Below are 22,590 nucleotides of genomic sequence, written 5' to 3'. Positions count from 1 at the left end.
TTTGAACATAAAATCTGTATTATTATTCAGAGATTAATATTAACTTCAATCAATGTTGAAATAAATTATGGTAAAATGTTAATAATCAATACTACCAGCGCCTGTCACCAAATAATATTTTGCCAAAGGCAATTGACCGCGTCAAATAATTCTCATATTAGGTTACATTAATGTAGGTGTCTGGATTTTTGTCACCCAGCATTGAGCACAAAGAAAGGAGTTGGGCAATTTCAAGAACAGTGTTGTTTATACATTTAAAATTACAAAGGAGACATTGTTAGAGTGGCAGTCTTCAAAATGAAACTTCCGAATGGTAAAGGCACTGATGAGATCATTGTGTTTGCACTGGCTGGACATGAGCACCTCAGAGCTGGTAATGGCCACAGTGCTTGCCAGAATGATGTTATTGCTATATTGATGTGAGGTTTGCTACAGTATAATTGTTACTTCTGGACCAAAAGTATCATCATTGCATTTCCACAGATTATGGGGTTTGATTTTAATGTCATGTAGAAATGGGCTTGTCCGGTAATAGATTGGTTCCTAGTGAACATGACTATGGAACACAAAACTGCTCTTGACTCACAGTTTAATAATAGCACATTCAGTTGTATGAAGCAGCTCTGAAATTGCACTGGTGCTACAGTGCCTTCAAATGCAGGCAGGTTAACAAACAGATATATACGAGTAAAGTTCACTTTAGTGTTCTCCAGTTTGAGAGCTGAAAGCACGAGATGATAATTCATAATACCATTCACTATTTATTGTTATATTGCATCTTGCAGGTAGCCTTATTGCTACTATTCATAAATGATACATGTTTTATTACTAATGATGTAATGTTATTATGACATTAAGTATAATACTATTCTAGGTGCATTTTTCTTCCTGTTGTGGAAATACAAAACAAGAAGCATTAATGTGTTTAAAGGAACTTAAACAAAAGGGAATCTCTGATAACACATCTTTTTACTTTCTTCTTTGATGATATATGTCTCTTTCATAATCCAAACATTCTTTCTTTAGAATTTAAAACAGTAGACTTGGCATGGCTTATTTATTGGTATCATAAATAATGTAACTCAGATTTATCCAGATTTCATAGCTGTAATACATTAGTATTGCTATTAAATGGTAACTTCTTAATCTGCTTCTTTACAAAATACATATGTCATAACTGTACAGCTCAAACTTTAAAACATTATCAAATATACTTACAGTATATTTGTATATTACTTTCTGCTTGGTTCATGTTAATGTTTTAACTCTTTCACTGATACTGGTGACGGAGAATTACAGTACAAATTTCAATTAGTTTGCTACAACAGACTAACAGTTAATACTCTGAAGACAAAACTTTCCATGTTTAAAAAAATTGGAAAAACTGTGACAAAGAAGTTTTTTCTTGTGCAACTAATCCAACTTAGCAAGCAATGCTACCTTATGTCAACCTACAAATTGTAATGTATTAGCTACTAAATATAGTTTACTGCTGTAAGAATAATTTTCAGTTAAAAGTAAAACATTACTTTCTGGCATATGTAAGTAATTTAATTGGCAAAAAAATGATTTTTGGATAAGACTCCTGATTTCATTTTTCCATCTGAACCCTGTTCATGCTTACTTGGGCAGTATTCCTATTTCTCTTGCCAGAACTGACAAAGGTCTGACTGTTAGTGATACCTTCCAGGCTAAATTTACCCCAGAGTGACAGAAGCAGGTGGACACAGGGCAACCAGCCACTTGTGCAAAGCATCATGCAACTATAGGTCAACATCGAAAGGGGAAAAAGACTCTGTCTTCAGTGTGGAAACAGACCGAAGCAAGCTCATCCCGAAGAAGGGGGGTTTCTCTTCAAAGCCAGCTGGTCTGGCTTTTTCTTCAGGATTTTTTTTTTTACCTGCAGCGTTTGATCATCCGAGCCTGCAGCAGGTGCTGCAGAGCATAGAAAGAAGGAAAGAGGACATTGGTGAGTTTTTGGACCAAAAAGTAACAAAACATCAACATTAGCATGTTTACACTCCATTGCAACATTTGTGTAGAAACTTTACCTAAGAGCCAATAAAACTGTTATAGCCTATCCAGTAAGTGAAATGTTAATAAGTAATGTTTATTTTAAAGTAATACGGTATGAGTGGTTATTGTATTATAGCAAAGTACAAATACTTGAAAGTTTGAGGGTGTTGTCTATTGTTGTGCATGGTGGACAAAGGAGAGTTTGAAAACTGCTTAAAATGCTTCTAAGTGAATCAGGCGAATGCTATGATAAAAACAAAATACTGCAGATGCTGGAAATCTGAAACAAAAACAGAAAATGCTGTAAAAGCTCAGGAGGTCTAACAGCATCTGTGAAGAGAAAAACAGAGTTAACGTTTCGCTCTGAAGAAGAGTAATACGGACTCGAAACGTTGACTCTGTTTTTCTCTCCACAGATGCTGGTAGACCTGCTGAGCTTTTCCAGCATTTTCTGTTTTTGTGCAAGTGAACACCATGTTTAAGACAAAACTGAGGCTATATATGTCTTTAATTAAATGGCAATACATTTTATTTAGACTTCCAGTAAAAAGTCCTTTTTGATATGCTCGTATTTGTAAGAGTCAACTATATTGTACTAGTTATTATTGATTGTGATTTCTTTTGAAGCATCCGGGTAAATCTTCCTTTTGTAGTTATCAGCATACTCAGTAAAACTATAGGTAGAATTATTCTAAGTGTTAACTTGATAAAAAGAGTTTAAGTGTTTTATAAAACCTCAACCTTTGTTATGCTGCCATCAGAAACCTTTAACACTTAGCTAACCTGTCCCTAAAATAAGGCCAGTGTTTTATATGCCCAGCTTTGAAATCACAAGCATTTAATACCATATTTATCTATTGACTATAATTTCTTTAACTGCAAACTTTCATTTTAATAGTTAAATCAGTTGTAACAGATGTACAGAGCCGACATGGCTAGATATTGATATTAATCTGTGATCTGAGTAAATCCAACAGCTGGTTATCATGTGTAAATACCATAGCAGTACATTCAAAACGTACGTTTTGCTGTTTTATCAAATTACCCCTTTCATTTATTAGTACAGAAGATTAATTTCATTAAATGGAAAAAGTTAAGATATCACCAGTGATTTGTTTAAACCAGTCAGATATAGTCTGAAGTCCAAAAACTGGTTGACATAATCTTGACTTTGACATACATAATTTACAGCTGTCCTCTAGGTCATGCTTCTAATGTAGGTTTCAGCAACACCCGGCTCTGTAGACTCACTGCAAATAAGAAATTGATACTTAATTGAGTCGCATTGCAACATCGACTAACAAATACTTTATAATTGAAATTTAGGACAGATGTGAAAGGAACATTACAATTCAATCATTGGAATTTAACCATCATTAAGATTTGAATGCAAGCACTTGCATCTTACATGGACTTTAACGTTGCTTGCAAGGTCAATAATTGAGGTGGGGTTTATAGAAATGACTGGATGGTGAACATGAGCTTGAGACACAATTTTCTTTAAATTGAACAGATTTACAGCAGACTGGATTTTTTTCCCCTTTAGCCAATCAACTTGATTGTGAAGTCACACGAAAAAGCAAGTATTTCAATCTGCCTCATTGATTTCTATAAACTGAGTTCAAATCTATGAACTTGTGAAACCCTTGAAATCAAAAACTAACGTTGCAACTCCGAGGCTTATTTCTGGTTTCGTATATAGTCCTTTACAAAATTGTACCTTAAACTAATAATAAATGTGGTGGGATTTTATTATTTCAATAGACAAATGATTATTCTTAGAGATATTTTCTTCACTTTGGGCAGGCTACTTTTGAAACAGTATAATCAAATGGTCTGAATTTATCACGTGATTATGAGTTTGATTACGAAGTAGCCAAGTCATTATGACTGATAAAATAAATAATAAAACAACATAAGTAGGAATAAGCAATATCAAAGGCAGGTTTGCAAACTTATTTGACCTTCCACACACACATATACTTTATTAAGGGTTATAGAATACCAATACCATTATAAATGTAGGGCTTTTGTATTCTGTTATCTGAGTCTGACATGCAAAGACACTCAAATAAAAGAGTATTCCAGAGAGTCTACTGCTTTTGGTTTCCTTGCAAAAATGGTTAGAATTGCAAAACATTATTAACAAAATCTATTTCATAAACTTTGGATTGGACTCCATCACCATAAATCAGTGGTTTTGTGTATTAGATACCAAGCCATTGGGTTCAATGTTAACGGAAAAGGGGTGTTCTGGTGGAATACACAAAAATACAAGAAATGGGAATAGGAGTAAACCACATGGCCCATTGAGCCTGCTCCTCCATTCAATTCAATCATGACTATCTTGGGTTTCAAATCTACTTTCCTGCCCGCTCCCCATATCCCTTGATTCCCTGAAAGACCAAAAATCTGTCTATCCCAGCCTTAAATGTATTCACCGATTCAGCATCCACAACCCTCTGGGGTACACTCCCAAAAGTTCTAGTAAAGTTCTGTGAATCTTGTGCAGTTTAGCTAGATTTGACTTATTCAGTCACTACACAGCAGTAGTGCTTGATATGGCAAAACAGCTTCAAAAATATTATAAAAAGTGACTTAGCATGTTAGGTCAAACTAGAGAACAACATGTCAGTTTCTGTGAAGTTTATTTTTTTCCCTGTGTCCATTGATCCCCATATATCTGGTTGTGCTTCAAGGATGCATTTTGTTTTCTCCCCCCTCAATTTCTCCAGGTCTTTTTTATGTTCAGAGTAGCTAATGTCAATACGTGTCATCTGCCCTTACATTTGTCCTAGCTCCCCTAGTTTGGCCATCTGATTTGCAAAGAACTATAGAGAAAGAGGATCCTGCGTTTGTACCAGGATTGCAACTTCAACATTATTTATTGCTTCTTTATTCATGATAAATGCTATAGCGCAGTTAACAGCCCTGCAAGTTAATTTCAAGCTTAGGCCCGAAATTTAAAAGGTATCTTTGGATTTATTTGCCTGACATTACACCCTATAAGCGATAAGAAATATTTACTGACTCTTAAAAGCGCGTGGCCAAATCGTTCCCTTTCACTCCGTATATATAAAATATTGCATGAGATTTAGAAACGTTCAAAGTTATCTGATTGTGACCATTTTAAATTAGGTTTGTTGAGCTTTAAGAGAAAGAAATTATCTGCTTTCCTGCCATATATCGTACTATTCTGTTTACCCCTATTTATAAACCTGACGTGCTCACTAACATATACAAGCATGTGGGCGATCGCTGTATCTTGCGCTTTGTGGGAATGCATTTCACATAAAACAAACGAGTAAATCAAGTTGAGTTGAAGAGGCTGAAAGAAACGACAAGAATGTTTTACAGCACAGTACTGTATTTAACATGGATTATCAGATAACGTGATTGATGGCTTTATGTAGGGATCTGTTACCTTGTGTCTATAGGTCTTCCAGTAAACTGAACGAAACTAAATTCACCAATTAATGTAATAATGCGTTTGAAAATGAACGTTTGTGAGCAATACCACTATTTCTTTCAGCAAAAAACACTGTACCTTAGCAAAGACATGCACGTTAAAATAGTAAGCTCAAAAAGTTAGTGAAGAAGATTTCCAGGGTCATATCCTTAGTGTTCAAAACTTTCGCGATTTCATTTTTAATTGCTCCATTGATAACTAATGGTCTCTGACTCATCTAAAGTTGTTAAGGATTAAAATAAATAAAATGGTTATTTTTTGACAGTAACTTCTAGCCTCCCACCCCCTGTACGTCATCTGGCATGCTCTTTTGATCAACTGGAGAGAGTCTGCTGCATTTAAGTTTAATCTGACCTGCGTAGATATTAAAAGTAACAGTTTGTTGTGATTGATCACCTATGACGTGTTAAGTCAAATCGCTGCTGTTCTCACAAGCACTGGAGCTGCGGCGGCGGCGGTGCAGCAGCTCCAGCTCGGCACTGCTCCACTTCTTGCACAACTTGAGCTGATTGACAGCTCCACGCGCATTGACAGCTCGGGCAGTGACGTCAATGGGAAGGGGTGGGGGTGTGAATGCGGGCACTGGGAGGGGAGGGTGGAGGGAACGGGGCCGAAGGGAGGTTGGTCGACCGGGCGGCCACAATCTTGTTTATACATCAAAGAAAAAGGCAAAACCACGCACTTACTGCGCTCTCTAATAGTTTACCCGGCCTCAGTGGGTTTGGCATATGTTAGGAGAGGGGCGAGTACCAACATTTTATTCCTAGCCCCAAATAACCGAACATATATCCTGTTAAAAGCGAATCTCGAGCCGCGTCAGTTTATATTTGAAGCTTTAAAATGACAACCAAAGTCTGCAAGTTTTTTTAATACATCTATGTGTATACAATTAATAATAGTAGCAATTTCATAACGGGGCATAAATTCTACCTGGCCGGTCCCAGTCACCCACCCACAGACACACAAGTAACATGAAACCGGCGTGGAACTCTTTTTGTCAGCGGGCGCGGATGGTTACCGGGCTTCTGAGGTGGGCGCTGCGGCGGAAACGCTGCCGTGGATGTGTATCCATGCGGGGGCGCGCGCCCAGTCTTGTGTGCGCGCGTGCGCGCGTTTGTGACGTTGCGTTCCCGACGCGAGCGAGCGCAGCGCCGGCCCCGCCTCCTCTCGCTGGAGCTGCTCCTCCGCTAAATATAGAAGCAGATACACACAGACAGGGAGACTGACTAAACCGAGCAGGGCTTTCTCTCTCTCTCTCTCTCACTCACTCACTGCGAAATGGCTCTATCCATAGCTCTCTATATGTCAGTTTTGTAAAGTATTGTCTTTTTAAAAAAAAATTAATGTATACAAATCTCAGTCCTCACAGTCGATTTACCTTCATCTCACTGGTCAGTAAAAATAGAAACTTATTTTCTCAAAAAAAACACAGTAGCGCAGTTTTAATGACTAGACCACATCAGTAATTGTTTAATGCTTCAAGCTATATGGCAAGCAAATTACGGCCTGTGGATGTTGCTGTGCTTTAAATTGGCTGGCTTCCCCCACCCCCCCTCTTTAAAACTTACGTTGTACAAATCCGAGGAGGGAATTAAATGTTAATACTCTCTGTCATTGTTTCAGCCGTGGTTTTGTTTAATCTTTAATGTTCACATGGCCCGTAAACGTGTTGTTGTGGTGGTGAATGATGACGAGCTTTGCGCCGGCTGATGTGTTTGTAACATGGTCGATTCTCTGCTCTGCTTTTAATCCAAGGTGTCAAAGAAGTTGGAGCTTTTAAAGTAACTTTAATTCGTCTTCAAGAGGGGGAAAATTGAGGTCGAGGACGCAGCATCGTCGAGGTTTGTGCGGTAAGTGATTTTTCAATTCTACTGTGCGTATACTTTTCTCTTGTTTCTAGATTCTGTTTTGACATGTGCGGTCCGTGTGAAAGTACAGAAATCACACAATGACTAAAATGGAGTTAGTGTGCAATATACTGTATCTACAGATGCCAAGCGAGTATGGACAATGGACCTGTTTCACTTTTAATTTGCCGCTTTTATATTTAGTGCTTTCAGTAATATTGTGACACGATGCGATTAATATTTTTGGGTGGGCTTTTCTCTATCATGATGAGAGTGTCAGTAAATATCAATTATTAGAAATGGGTTAATTCCATGTGAAATAATATTGTAGAGAAGCTCTGATACAGTACATTTGATCATTGACTACTTCAAGCATTGCTACTTACGGTTACACATTACTGAGTAATGAAATTGCAATGACAGGAGAATTTGCATCAAATCAGGCTTTTCTTATGCTATAGTTCTACATTTAATAGCTTGTAGTGATGAGTCGGTGACAGTTCGTTCTAAAAGTGAATACACGATGCTGTACGTACTTTCCATGCACTCAAAGAGTCACTTTCATTCTGCATTTCATCTTATGCAGGGAGAGTCATGTTACTTGAATTATGTTGGATCTGCGGCTGAGGTTGTTTATTTGCGATTTCCTCAACTTTGCCATTACTACCAATCTTTATCTGTAGTGATTTGCACTTCCTGTGTTGATGCTGTCCAGAGGATTTGAACTCCACGCCGCCTGGGAGAAGCTGCTTGTTTTAATTTCCATGTAGCTGTTCGGTATAACAGGATTGTTGTAAGAGGGGGCCGGAGTCCTGGCGCAGTAGGAAACGCTCAGACAGTGGAATGTGTAGAGCTGCTTTCCAAGTCACACTGCTGCGCAATATACTGAACCATGCAAAGTCTCAGTGTCTCTTAGTGCACCTACATCTAACTCATCATCATGGACAACCTTACTTTCATTTTGTAACTCTTTCTTCAAGTTGCTGATAATCTTATTCCTATTTGATCCCACGCAGCTATCCCTTATGTTCAGGTTTCATCCTGATCTAAGTTTATTTTTTAAACTTTTGCTACCTTTCCATTCATTTGCTTTATCGATGCATACTTTTAGATTTTGTTTTAAAGACGTCAGTTCATCCCACACTTCTTTATTTTCCAGTCTTTCTCTATAATGCTAAGTGCTCATAAAATTTCAGGCAATTAATTGCGAGGGCACAGGAGCATTGGTTTAACTCAGACTGTATAACAGTGGCTTGGTTCTGGTTCGTGACAGCATTAGTACAGCAGCAGAAATGCATTTGACTGGGATAAAACTCGAGATTGTCATGATTTTGGCAACGTTTCCCGGTAGTTTAGCAAGAAAAGACCATTTTTACAAGTGTAACAAGGCTAGGGGAATCATATTGTAGAGGGGGGGGGGGGGGGCAGTTATTCTCTTAGTCTTTTTCTGTCCCTGTAGATTTTTAATGTATCATACTAATGGCTGTAATACATTACATTGGACGCCAAGTTACAGAAATAGTGCCAACGTGCTGTCAGACAAGGTCATGCTCAACATTACATTATCAAAACAAAATATGACAAATCTCTCACAATATAGACATGGAGGCGATGAATACCTATTATAAAGAGTAAATGCAAGTTACAGTGTGTTATATCAAGGTGAAAAGGAGTGTAGTCAGCTTGTTTATCCTGCGATGAGAATCAGTATTGGTTAATCATGCGTTATAAAGGAGTTAATATGTTTTCTGTCTTGTCTGGTGGCACGATATTTGTTTTAGGAAAATGCTGAAGATTTGATCCCGCCCCTTTTCAAGAATGAAACTGATAATCCATATGACTGGTTTAGGATTGTGGGAGAACAGTGGTCGTTTTACTTCTTCTTCCCTACCGCTGAATTGTTTCAAGTCATATCTAGTGATTTTTATCAACAGTAAATATACGAGAGTTCAGATTTTTACCAGCGGAGTCCACCGAGTGTGGTGGATCAAATAAGTTCAAACCTCCTCTCTGAGCGTGGCACGTTAATCAGGTCCAGAGCAGGGAGATAGTAAGTGTTGCCAAGGATCAATCATATGCAGACCTTCCGTTTGGAAAATACTTTTTCATGGAAGATTCGAAAGTGAGTGAAATTCCGACATCAATTAGGATAAATTTCGCGTCCACATATTTAATGTTGCATTTGAGTTTCTGCAATACTTCATGATTGCCACTTGCGAGTTGGTTGTAAACTTCACTTCGCTCCACTACCTTGACAGAGGCATTGCAAACTACTGCGACCAGCTGTCAATATTCGGATTTTTTCCGTGTTCAGGCTTTGTTGAGGTCGCGTTGGTTTGTAAGATGAAACCTGTTACTTTGTGATGTCTGATATGTAGTGTTGTTGATTACACCCAAATGTTTTGACCTTGTAGTGTGTGCTCCGTGTTCTCTATTTGACGTTAACACAAATGAACAAGATATTGGCCCTTTGTACATGGTATTTCTTCTTCTGGGGAGTGTGACATTTGCATATTGTCTGAAGTAATCTATACTTTTAAAGCCAACTTTTTCAAAACCTTTAACCCTTTCTTTTAATGAGAATTGACCGTGTAGTGTGCATATGCTTTCACGTAGTTTTGAAACGCCCACTGCAAATCATTGCAATATATGAGTGAAACACAGATATATCACATTAGAAAAAAGTAAGCGAAATCGAAATGCGTAAATGTTCAGACTGGTCAGAGGTCAGAGCATTGGCGCAAAGCCAACGTTTGGGTCAACATATAATTTTGACTAGGTGGAGTGAGCATTTTGTCATTACAAACTTAAAGAACGATTCCTTGGCTCTGATTTTGGTTTTGAGGTTACTTCTATTTCCTGGTGTCTCTGTGTGAGTACATAGGTAGGCAGGAGCCCTGGCGTGCCAGCCTGGGAAATGACTACTACAGTTTGTTTTTGCTGGCAGCGTTTTTTTGGGTATGGAAGTGTTGCATAGGGAAGATATTAATGTGGAGTATAGTAAACGCAATTCGGTTGGTTTAGTGATTTTTCTTCAAGATCATCTGCCTATACATTCATGCAATGCAATTATTTGTTAATTTTTTTTGGTAGCACTTATTTTGTATTACCATAGTTTACGATTTGCTTTCAGCTACTTCTTAAAACGACTTTTACACGTTCATTTTTATGATGTTTCCTCTCTTTACCTATTTAGTTTGCACCAAATCAATAACTTTTGAATCCCCATCCCCGCCCCCTCCCACCCTCCACCCCTGCAGCTCTCTACAGCCCATTCTTCCCAGCTCCTACCTTCATCTGTATATTAAACTCATTTCTGGGTTGATAATAAAGTGGAGTTCACATGGTTACATAAAAAACATATGGGTGAGAACAACTTCTTCACGTCTGTTTTGACTCATAAAAAACTCCTTTGTCTCATTTAAGGCCAACAAAAAGAAAACACATTTAGCACATGTATCCAGCATACAAATGTTGTGTTTTGTTGGAATTTAGTTAATCAGGAAAGAAATTCGCAAAACCACATAAAATCAATATGCATACATACATTAGTACAGCAGCAGAAATGTATTTTACTGGGATAAAACTCGAGATTGTCATGAATTTGGCAGTGCTTCCCCGTAGTTTAGCATGAGGTGGTTATGTGGACTTGATAATGCATGTAAGGATGTTTTATTCTATGGGAATACAGCGTTGTCAGATTATTTTAAAATAGGCATAATTTCGATCAAAATCTACAATGAAATAAATACAAAAATGGGTTTGCCTGCATGTTTAAAATGTTGCAACATGTAGAATGATGGTAGTACTCTTGAGTACAGTTTTGATGCTTGGACAGTACAAAATGTGTCACCGGGTACCCAGAAAAGATGACTAGATAAGAGGACCTACTGATGGCACGATGTGACATTGTAGCTTAGTGTCAAGGCTTGTAGGGCACTATTTCAAAGTTGACTTGCAATTATTGTTTATATGTTTATTATGTAGTTCAAGAGCTTTCAGTGCTCAGAAAATAATTTCCTAATATTTAGATTATGACAATGTTTTCTAATGTCCCAGTCAAATTTTGAATTAACAATTTACTATGGACAAATAATGGCAATTTTTAAAAAAAGATGCAGCATTATCTCAGGGACACTGAGCATGAACTATTAGGTTTTATGTTGCAGGAGCTATATCTAGACTACCAATTTTTTGTTGAATCAGACAAAATATATTAATCTTAATAATTGCTTATTGCTTCTGTAGGATTAAATCCTAATCTGCTCTGGTTTAAGGCAAATTTATAGCATGTGGACATGCGATTAGAGATATATTCATTAGTACTTTAATCTTGTAGTCACACAGGCATTTGCACAATGGACGGCAAGCATTCAGTGTGGCCTGTCATCTTCAAGAAATCAGACAGGCTTTCACAGGCAATTCATGAAAAACGAGCAGTGACAACAGAGTCTTATGTATCGTACAAAGGAAGGATTAGGCGGTTCACGTGTCATCCTGATTGGCCAGAGACCAGAGCCGATTGCTGGGGCATGGCAAGGCACACTCCAGTTTCAATTGATTATCATGTGAGGAGACAGTATCCCTGCTGGTTGGCCTACATAGGTTGTAATCTAAACCTGCTAAAATCAAATCTATACTGTACCTCCTTCAGTTTACTCCAGCTATTTCTCTGAACTTAATGCTTAATTACCAAGCTAATGGTTACAGAATGTTCTCATGTCATATTATTCTAAATTGTTGTGAAATATAAAACTGATATGTGTTGAGCATCTTGGGTACACATAATACGAGAGACACAATTGCAAGATTTTTATGCAGTATGTATTTAAACATTTGAATTTCATGCTATTTTGTAATGTCTTAAATGCAGTTAAAACTAGACCATTTGTTCTAAAATCAAGTTAGAGCTGTGTGTGAAGAAGAATGCTAGTGTGATTACCAGATGTAATTCCATTAAAGATTTATGACAGATACATTTGTACAACAGTATGTTTGAGCTACACTATCTATTTAAATTTAAAGGGAATGTTGGAAGGCAGAATTACATACCGTTTCATTCTGACTACAGGGTAAATAAACTATTTTGCATTAATAGACAGATAAATTAAGCTGCTCTATTACATGATGCATAGAGACTAAATTGGGATTATAATTCCGCTTAAAGTCAAAATTATATGTAGGACCCCAGGAAGCACTTAGAACAAACTCAAAAAGATTTAGACGAATCAGACATGTCTTATTTAGAGCATATGTATTACAATTAAGTTGGGATTTTTTTTTACGCTTGTATTTAAAGATTATTTGTTTGCATTTGTGCTATGTAACATAGAAAAATGGGTAGTGCTTTAAATTTGTCAAGCTTCATGTTATACAAAACATTTTTAAAGATATTTTAATTTTACATGTTTGCTATAAGATTATTGCGTTCACTTTATGGTACATTACATAAAGTTTTCTTAGATTGTTAGTTTAATTTTACTGGAGATTACATTATGATATGGTATTTGTACATACACAGTTGTCAGTTTGGCAGTTGAAATCAAATCTTGACATTTGAAATACTTTATGTTACTTGTTGGTGTAGGATACCAAAAGTCATTAACAGTTAATATAAATTCTTCATCAGGATTAATGTAGGCAGTCAACTCTTATACAGACCATCATTGCAAAAGTTAAAACCAATGGAACTGAATGACATTTTTATAATTTGCTGTTTGTCCAGTGATTAATTTTATTGTTGATAACTGACCTGTACAATTTAAATTTGAGCTAAAACACATGATTAATATCTAATTTGACTCTTATTTTGATGAATGTTTATTGCAACTGTAAGTATCAAAAAAGGTGTTACGCTTAATGTGGTTTTACTATTGTTTGACAAGCTATAATCATTTATACAGTGACATTTCAACTCCCTGATTGCACTTGGAAAACTTCACTACTACATTTTAGTCACAGACTATGATGGTTCAATAGCTTATATTTTATTCTTGAACATTGCAATGCTCATAAAAAATAGAATTTAGCAATAAAGACGTATCTTTGGCCTTTATTTTTGTTACTTTTGATATTTACAATTGATGAAAATTAGTCATTTTTTAAGATATGAAAACAAACATTTCAAATGAACTTTTATGTAAGTTGAATCAAGTATTTTTAACATTATTCTTCAAATATTGAATAACTAGGAACCCTTTGTGTCAAGAGGCAGCAAATTCTGTGACTTTTCAACTCACAGCTGGGCCTGTTGAGGTGAATTACTGTTGTGTCTTTTGTAGGTTTTATGGCTTTTTTCTCCCTCCACTTAGGCCTCCTTAAGCTATTCATGCCATAGTTGGATGATAGTTAGCTGGAATCTATCACCCAAGGTCCATCAGGCCAGTAACCAGTTGCAAAGAGATGCAGAAGACCATGCATTACTGAAGATTCAATTTAGAAAAATGACTGACATGAGGAATTTATCTTTATGGGCATGATTCTGTAGTTTTAAAATTTCAAAACACACTGTAAAGAAAGAAAGACTTGCACCTATATAACACTTTTTATGACCACTGGACATCTCAAAGCACTTTACAGCAAAGTGATAACGACCAGATAATCTGTTTTTTGCGATGTTAATTGAGGGGTAAATGTTGGCCAGAACACCTAGGATAACTCCCCGCTCTTCTTCAAGGTAGTGCCATGGGATCTTTTACATCCATCCGAGCAGGGAGATGGGGCCTGGGTTTAACATCGCATTTAAGAAGCGGCACCTCTGACAGTGCAGTGCCTGCTGCTACGGTGTATAGTGTTCTGGTTTTGTGTGAGCTTGGCTCTGTGGTGGCTCTTTCTTCTCTGAGCCAGAAGGTTATGTGTTTAAACCCCAGCCTAAGATTTGAACACACGATCTAGGATGATGCCTCAGTGCAGCACTTTAGGAATGTCGCACTGTTGGAGGTGCCATCTGCCAGTATAGATGTTAAACCAAATTTCTGTCTGCCTGTTCTGGATGTAAAGATCCCATAGCACTTCTTTGAACAAACACAGGGAATTTTCCCAGTATCCTAACCAACATTCCTCAATCAGCCAACGCCACCCAAACAGATTAACTGGAAAATAATCTGATTGCTGTTTGTCACTATCTGAATAGCACTTGGTTGCCTTGCTTGACTACTTAACAAAAGTGACTATATTTTAGAAGTAATTCATTAGGTGTGAATGCTTTGAGATATCCTGAGGATGTAAAGTTCTTTGTTTCTTATAAACATTTTGGTTTAGTTTTTGTGAAGACAAATTATAAAAAAAAAATTTGTTTAAAACAAATAATATAATTAATTATGCATCTCTGGCCTGGGTACTAAACAACTACTGGTAACAAGCCACTGCATTTATAGGAAAAGCTGTTGGTTGTAAAAGTGCTTGAGGATGACTCAAAGCACTACGCAAATGTAGGCTCTTTTTTCCCTGAATGTATGAACAATGACGGACAGAAAAAGGTGTCTGAGCTATCAGCCTGCCTCAGCTTTGAATGGAATATTAATTGCAGCCCTTGGTGGCCTAGCCAGTTTATTCAGTAAGTAGCTAAATCATATAGATCATGAAGGTCCCAGGTTTGGTATGTGGTCTGTGCTGAGTTGGCTGAACTTGGCAGTGTGAGGGGTACTAAAAGTGGTCTTTGTCTCAGATTAGGAAGGTTTCAGCTCCTGATCTCTACCCAATAGTACTTGTTGAATCTAGGCGTGTCTGGTTGTTGGGCAAAGACGTATAAGTTGTGGCTACCTGGATTAGAGGAGAATAGCAAGGAAAAATAGAATAACTCTTTTTTTGTAAATTAATTTTTTATTTCAATGTTTTGACAATTGATGCAAGTATTAAAGAGAAGGATTGATATATTGAAATTGTGCACAGCATTTTAACATTATCTAGAGCCATAGTTAGCACATGATATAGAAGCAAACTATATATTTGAAACATTGCTGCATGTGTGTGATAAACTATGATAGTTGTAGTGATGAGCACTGTTTCCTCTAACTTCGTTTTACTGTGTGCAGCCAGCTTGTTGCATTGTGTGGTTCCTTTAAGATTGATGGCATATGCGTGTGTCTTAAAGGGAATGTTGCTCCTGCGTGGTCTGTTTGTTCTCTACGCGGCACATTCCCCTTTGCTGTGCAGCCACACATTAGTGTTGCTATTTTCCTCTAATCCAGGCGGCCACAATTAATATGTCTTTGCCCAACAGCCACACATGCACATATCCAACATTGCTACCTGGTCAGTATCAGGAGCAGAAATCCTGACTGATTTTGCTCTTTCTAACCTGAGATCAAGAACGATCTTAGTACCCCTAGTGCTGCACTCAAGTTTAGCCAGCTCCTCAAACCTGGGACCTTTATGATCTAAATGGTTTAGCTACTTCTTGGATAAACTGGTTGAGCCATCAAGGGCTCTGATTATTATTCCATCCAAAGGTAAAGCAGGCTGATGGATCAGAGGCCTTCATCTGTCTGGCATTGTTCATATATTCAGGAAAAAACGTTGTTAGTGACTATTAGTAAAGTTTAAAATCAACATTTTGCATGCCGACGTTTGCTAGTATTTGTATGAAATCTAATTAGCTTAGCTGTAAATGATCTGTAACAAACAAAATTGCCTAAACAAATGGCTGCTTGTGTACAAATTTTTTATCTGTAGATTTAAATGCTAACTTTTATCTTGCTGAAAATATTTTTACCCCTTTAATATATAGTTGGAATCTAGATAGAAGAAAAAGATTAAGAACTACCTTAAAATATAAATTATAAACTACATCCTTATTTTCCCATTATCATTTGAATGCAAATTCTAAGTTATACCTTGCATTATTTAGACAAAACACGTGAATAATATGTAAATTATATGCACAGTTTTTACAGTAATGTCAAATTCAAAGAATACACAGATTTTCTACCTTGCAATGTAATTTCAGATCTCATCATCATGCAGTTATTTTTCATATGTTAGATTTTTAGGCATGTTCTGGTGATTGATATTATACAATAAATCTTAATGCTGTAATGCAGTGCTATGTGTGGGGCCATTTGGCCTGTTGTGTCTGTGCTGGTTCTCTGCAAGAGTAACTCAGCTAGCACCTTTTGCCCTTTCCCCGTGGCCCTGCATTATTTTTCCTTCAGGTGTTTATCCAATTCGCTTTGATAGCCACGTTTGAATCTGGCTCCGTCACACTCTCAGTCAGTGCATTCCAGATTTTAACTACTTTCCGTTTAAAGTGTACATGAGTATAATTTCAAAGTTCTCATTTCAGTACACCGTAAGCAGAGAATCCATTGTACACCATATTCCTAAAACAGTACTGTAACAGTTTTTGAAGCAAACTATTGCTCTATGGAATCTCACTCATCCCACATAGCAATTGTTAAAAGCCCATGAGAGCTCAATTTTAACTCTAAGTGGATGGATTTTGAATTAGTTAAAATCTCAAATTTACAAATACGATACAGTCTGCTAGGAGTAAGTATCTTGACTTGAGTTCTACTATCCTCCAATCCTCCAATTTGGCTAATGCTTAATCGACACAAAGCCATTGAACATCAAGCTACTCCTGAAGTACTGAAACAGGTATCAAAATCAATAGTATAGGTAATAACTTAGCTCAGTTCCAAGTTAAATTTTGTTTTTTTTTGTGTATTTGGTTTTGACTCACTCCTATAATGGCTAATTTCACCATTTTAAGAGCCATCAAGTCTGAGATTACCAAAACCTGACTTTGGCTGTGTTACATATGCCAAGTAGTAGGTTAGCTCAGCTTTATATGATTTGTGCTTCTTGGATATTATTGCACATGAATATATACCAGTTAACTGTTTTCCTGACTTTTTCAGAAGCAAAATGCATTCCCTGTCTCCCCCTACACTCATTTTGTTAAGTTTATAACAATAAAGGTAATTTTTGTGTCATTGCATAATATTGTTGTCCATACACACAATACAAACTTCAGCAGCAGGATAATGCTTCCTCGCTAGTCTCTTCCACTGTTAAGAATGCTAATCTGCTAATTATTTAAATAGATTAGTTTACCATTTGACTGTTGACCAGTCACTGAATACTAAGGCATAATTTCTTTAAATGCCTTTTTATGCTTTTCCTCTCCCTTATTTTTGGTCATTTGTTTTCCTTCTTCAAAGGCCTTTTCCGTTTATGGCCTAAAGAGCAGGCATGTGACATGGTCATAAGCCGCTGCCAATTCTGTTCTTAAACTGGCAGCGTTGAAGTATGCGAGAATGGAGTCTGACAATTTGCTTTCTGATTATCCCTCCTTCTCTCCCTGTGGAAAAGTCCAGCCTAGGGAGATTGAGATTTCATCACATGTAAACTGATGCTTCATTTTGATGTATCATCATGCTGCCTTCCATTAATGATGTATGTAATTATAAACCGGATACAGTAACATAGTGGCTATGGTACTGGACTAACATAAAAGTTGTGAGTTCAGATCTCACACTGCATGTGTGAAATTGAATTCAGTAAATCTGGTATAGCACCAGAAAAGAAAATGACCATTGAAAACTGCTGGTTTGTCATAAAAATCTAGCTGATTTGCTAATGAGAAGGGAATTTGCCACCCCTATCTGGTTTGACCTACGCATGACTCTGGCGGTTGAGTCTGAAGTGACTGACAAGTAATACTACTTAAGAGGGCCCACCATCATCTTGTCGTGACAACTAGAATATGGTGATGATAGTGAATAAATATGTTGTATGACAAACTTGTTATATTAGATACTCCTACCTAAAGTGGTGATGAAATATTGAAAAACAAATTCCATTCAGAAAGAGCAAAAATAAGCTATCTAAAATTAATAGCTGAATGGACTGTCTCAAACTGCAGAATATATTTTTAATAAACCTGGAGTATAAAGCTAGTCTCGGTAAGGTGACCATGAAACCATCAGGTTCACTAGTGTCCTTTCGGGAAGGAAATCTGCCGTCCTTACCTGATCTGGCCTACATGTGTCTCCAGACCCACAGCAATGTGGTTGACTCTTAATTACCCTCTGAAATGGCCAAAGAAGCCCCTCAGTTCAAGGGCAGTTAGGGATGGGCAACAAATGTAGGCCTAGCCAGCAACATCCACATTCTGTGAAAGAATAAATAAAAATGTTCCCTGAACTATTGAATATTTCCAGCTTTTTAGTTTTCATTTCAAATTTCCAACAACTGCAGTATTTTTATTTTGTGTTATTTTAAGTGGTCCTCTATTGGCTACCCAAGTTATTTGTATTATCTTCTTCTTGCATTCTCTACCTGAAGACAGGTCAGACCCATAGTGCTGTGGTTAGGGCAAGAAGCCGGTCCTGAATCACATATTGTTGGCACCAATCTAATCCACACCACTGTCCAGCCAACTGGCCCCCCCAAGGGGTCAGAGTTGCTATGGCAGCTTGCACTTTTACATCCATGTTGTATCCTGGAGCTATGGATAGAGATCGTAGTGACTCCAATTTCTTTCCGTCACATGGCTGATCAGGAATTTCTCATGCTCTTACCACCTGCCATTGCCGTATGTTCATACTCTACCAGTTTGGCTGCATTATGAATGCTCCTTCCTTGGCCATCAAGTTCTTGGGTGGGACTTGAATCCAGAGCTTCTGGCTCAGAGGCAGGGATGCTACCCACTGTGCCACAAGACCTTCTGTTTGTATTATAATCCTGTGCATTTTTTTCTGTTCAACAGTTACAACCTTTTAGACTGCAGCTGCTCACTTTTTGGCAGTTCTGAATTAAATGTCAATAAGTTACTCTTGTTACTACTATTTTTAAGGCATTAAAAAAAGTACTTTGTAACATGAAACACCATTAGCATTAAGCTGTTCTTCTATTCTGAACAATAAGCAAAACCACCAAGTTGGTATTACATGGAAAGCATGGATAATGCACAAGAATTTAGGTTAGTAGATCAAGCGGCCAATTAACACAAACTAATTGATTTTTAGAACTGATTCCCTATTGAATGAAATGCATTCTTCTTTCTAGCTGGTTATACATAATGATAATTAAAATACATAAAGCACACAAATATATTGTAATTATCCAGATAACACAATAAAAAAGTTAGATTTGTTCAGCACAGTTATAAGTCACATGGTATTGTATCATGCTGTTTGTCTAGGTCACAAATCCTGTGTGTATTTCTTTACATCGTATCAAGGTTATTTTATCAATGAGCCAGTTAAATCATTTCTGTCAGCATCACAAGTTCTTAAAAATAGTTGAATTTGTATAGATTACATAGACTGACATAATATTTTACATCAAATTATTACAAACGCTTCAAGTTTTAGATCACAGTTCATGCTATCATCTAAAACCTCAATTCTGTGAAGCATCGTACAGTAACTTCATGCACATAACATTTTTATTCGGTATACACTTATATAAGAAAAGCATTTAAAAAACAAATAAAGTGATATCATTGTCAAAAACATTGTGTAATACTATACTTCTATGTTGCATCTGCAATACCTGATTACATTTTTAAAACATACATGCAGATCTTACTAGTTTTAAAAATGGACTTCCAATTAGAGTAGTTTAATTGGGCGTAGTGGATCAAAAAAGTGTTTTTCCTGAAAAGTCAAATGTGTGTGCGTATATACATATATATATATATAAAACCTCATTATGCATTCTTGGCTGAGAGCCCAGGCATCCATTAGACTGTTGAAATAGCTGCACCCCAGGGAAAACTTTGCTTGAATAACTGCCCTTACTCTCTGATCAATTCTGTCAATTGCACAATGTTTATTTACACAAGATAAAGATGCTTCAAGTGCTTGCAGTTCCAGCTATTGATACTTTAAAGGGCCTGGATAATTGACACTTTTATAGGGCTGTAGTGAAAGGAGTTTTTTTTAAGGAAGTAGAAAGTTATGAATGAATGACTTTTAAAGCTTTTTCACATATATTGTTACTATGGGTTCATTGGTTCTGTACAGATTGTACAGTGGGTGAATGGGCATGGAAGTGCTCTAGCTTGGCATTGAGGGTATCAGGGGCCATGGGGGTGGGTGCAGGGTATGATGTGGCATCACTTGGCATGGATAGGGCATGGGGAGTGTGTTGGGATGAGGGGGCTTGAGGGGCGAGGGCTGTTCTTTATAATGTTATCATTAGTATAACTGGAATGAAGTCCCAGAGCACTGAGGTGGGCCTTTTAAATAGCCCACCTTGGCACTTGGCAACTCAGCAGCCCCTATGGCTGCCTCTGAGCTCTTTCTGGGTGTGGCAGGCCCGACTTCAGTAGTATCACCGCCTCTCCTCTCCTCCCCACCACCATACCCCACAATGAAAATCCCAACTTTGCTGGCACTTTCTCCCAAGATGGACAGGCCTAGCCAGGAAATTTCCTGACACTTGCTATCCACCCCTAGGATTAAAACCCAGCCTACTAACTCTGTTTCTCTCCACACCTGTTGCCTGACCTGTTGAGTTTTTTCTAACAATTTTTGTTTGCATTTCATCACTTAAAATAAATTTTACATTGAACAATAATGTATTGGATTCTGATCAATAGGCCATCTTTTCATGAGTTAAGGCAGGTTTCTAGGACAAAAATTACTTGTTGCCTGTGTGTGTGTAAACATACATATATTATATATAATATATGTAATATTTTGGTAAGAAAGAATTTTCCTATCAATCTCTTTCACTCAAATAAAATGTCAATTTTCTCCTTTTTCACTCCAATTAGAGGTGAGCACATGATCTTCCATTGAACCTGAACTATATCCGAACTGCAACATTGCTATTTCCTTTAACCACTTAGTGACCAAGTGGAATTTTAGCTTCCTCTTGTGCAAAAAATGGTCCAACATTAGTGAAGCTTAGCTGTGTTAAACCAGATTCAGATAAACCAAGCCATGACTCATCTCAATTTAATTATCAATACATACAATATGACAGCATTGCATGTGGAGTTTAACTGTGTGATACATTTACAGATTCTGGTATGTACGGATTACACTGTAAACCCACTGTTGACCTTTAACCAGTCCTCCAGGTATATGCATTTTCTTGATGCAGTTGGGCAGTTGATGCTTTTGATTGCTACATGGATCTTTGGTTTTTTGGGGTCAGTGGTTTAAGCCATATTAATCCATATTATAGCATTTATCATAGTTTGAGTTTAATTCAGCTTTAAAACTGATTGAGGTGATCTTGCAAAGCTATGGCTCTTTGCAAGATCATTTTGCAAGGTTGACTTTCAACACTAATGAATATATTTGCTGTCATATGTAGTGATGGAGCTGTACCAAGAGATTAACCCTTTGGGAAATTGAATGCAATTGCACTGTACCACCTCCAGTTAACAAAATAGTGTAACAGATGAGATAAAGCATCAACAATCATTTTGTTCTTTGGTTCATCTTTTATTTCTGGTCATTTATGTTCACAAAAGCATATGTTCACCCTAAATTGTAAACAAATAGATTTGTAAGGTGAATACATTCATTTGATAACGTATGGTGTGTTGCAAAGATTAAAATATTCTGCACATAAATGTTTCACATACTTTGAAAGAGTTACTCTAAAAAACTGCTTATTAGAACAATGTATTCTAGGTTTAAAGATTTTGTCAATAACTTTTGTAGCAACTTTTCAAAGCAAGTGAAATATATGTTTATGTGAACTAGTTTAATAAGACTGCATAGTGATGTTTTGTAGCATCTGTTATGTTACAGAAAGACATTTCAGCTTGTGAATCTGTTTATTTAGAATTTGGTATGAATAAATTCTTTGTGAATACATTTAAAGTCAAACACCAAACTTAACTGCTAGCCAACAAAATCCTTCATTGTTCTTAGTCACATGAAAACATACGCAGCTGTGAGACAAGTTTATTAAAACAAGTTTTAGCACTCTTGGTAAAGGCTTTAACTCTCTCTTTATTTAGCAGTAAAAATCACTGATAGACGTTTGAATGCTGGACCCAATGTGTAATGAATAAGGATGGAAAACACATTGGCTCCTTTTAACTAGTTTCCACAAGTACTCTGGAAATATTGGGCGGTATTGAATGGAGACTATGGTGTCCCACCCGCCATCTAGAGAGCCGGTGAGAACCCCACTTTTGCCTTTTTTCGGGAAGGCCTGTCGGAATAAGTGCCAATCAGGCATTTAACTGGATAGTGGTGGGCCTCCCCTGAGATCAGGGAAGAGAGCTGCTGGCCAGTCAGAGGTTAGCAGTTCTTTATTGATCAACAGTGCCGTTGGTGAGCT

At 37.1% G+C, this 22,590-nt stretch overlaps 1 protein-coding gene across 6 annotated transcripts in view; it reads left to right on the top strand.

The window, feature by feature from the left end:
- The first annotated feature begins 1,794 nt into the window (after positions 1-1,794).
- mef2cb (myocyte enhancer factor 2cb) overlaps positions 1,795-22,590 on the top strand; it is a 291,079-nt gene continuing 270,283 nt past the window's right edge. For 2 of the 6 annotated variants that reach the window (XM_078564895.1, XM_078564914.1), the window contains exons 1-2: positions 6,687-6,876; positions 7,241-7,335. The gene's annotated coding sequence lies outside the window, so the exon portion shown is untranslated. Of the gene's footprint in view, positions 1,970-6,663; positions 6,877-7,240; positions 7,336-8,928; positions 9,455-22,590 lie in introns of those variants that run through there. The other 4 variants (XM_078564905.1, XM_078564885.1, XM_078564876.1 and 1 more) reach the window with 3 other exon arrangements.

The sequence above is a fragment of the Cetorhinus maximus genome, chromosome 2 (assembly GCF_964194155.1).
Source record: "Cetorhinus maximus chromosome 2, sCetMax3.hap1.1, whole genome shotgun sequence".
Taxonomy (NCBI): Eukaryota; Metazoa; Chordata; class Chondrichthyes; order Lamniformes; family Cetorhinidae; genus Cetorhinus; species Cetorhinus maximus.
The sequence above is the reverse complement of the archived record's forward strand: the minus strand, read 5'-3'. Positions and strand labels throughout refer to the sequence as shown.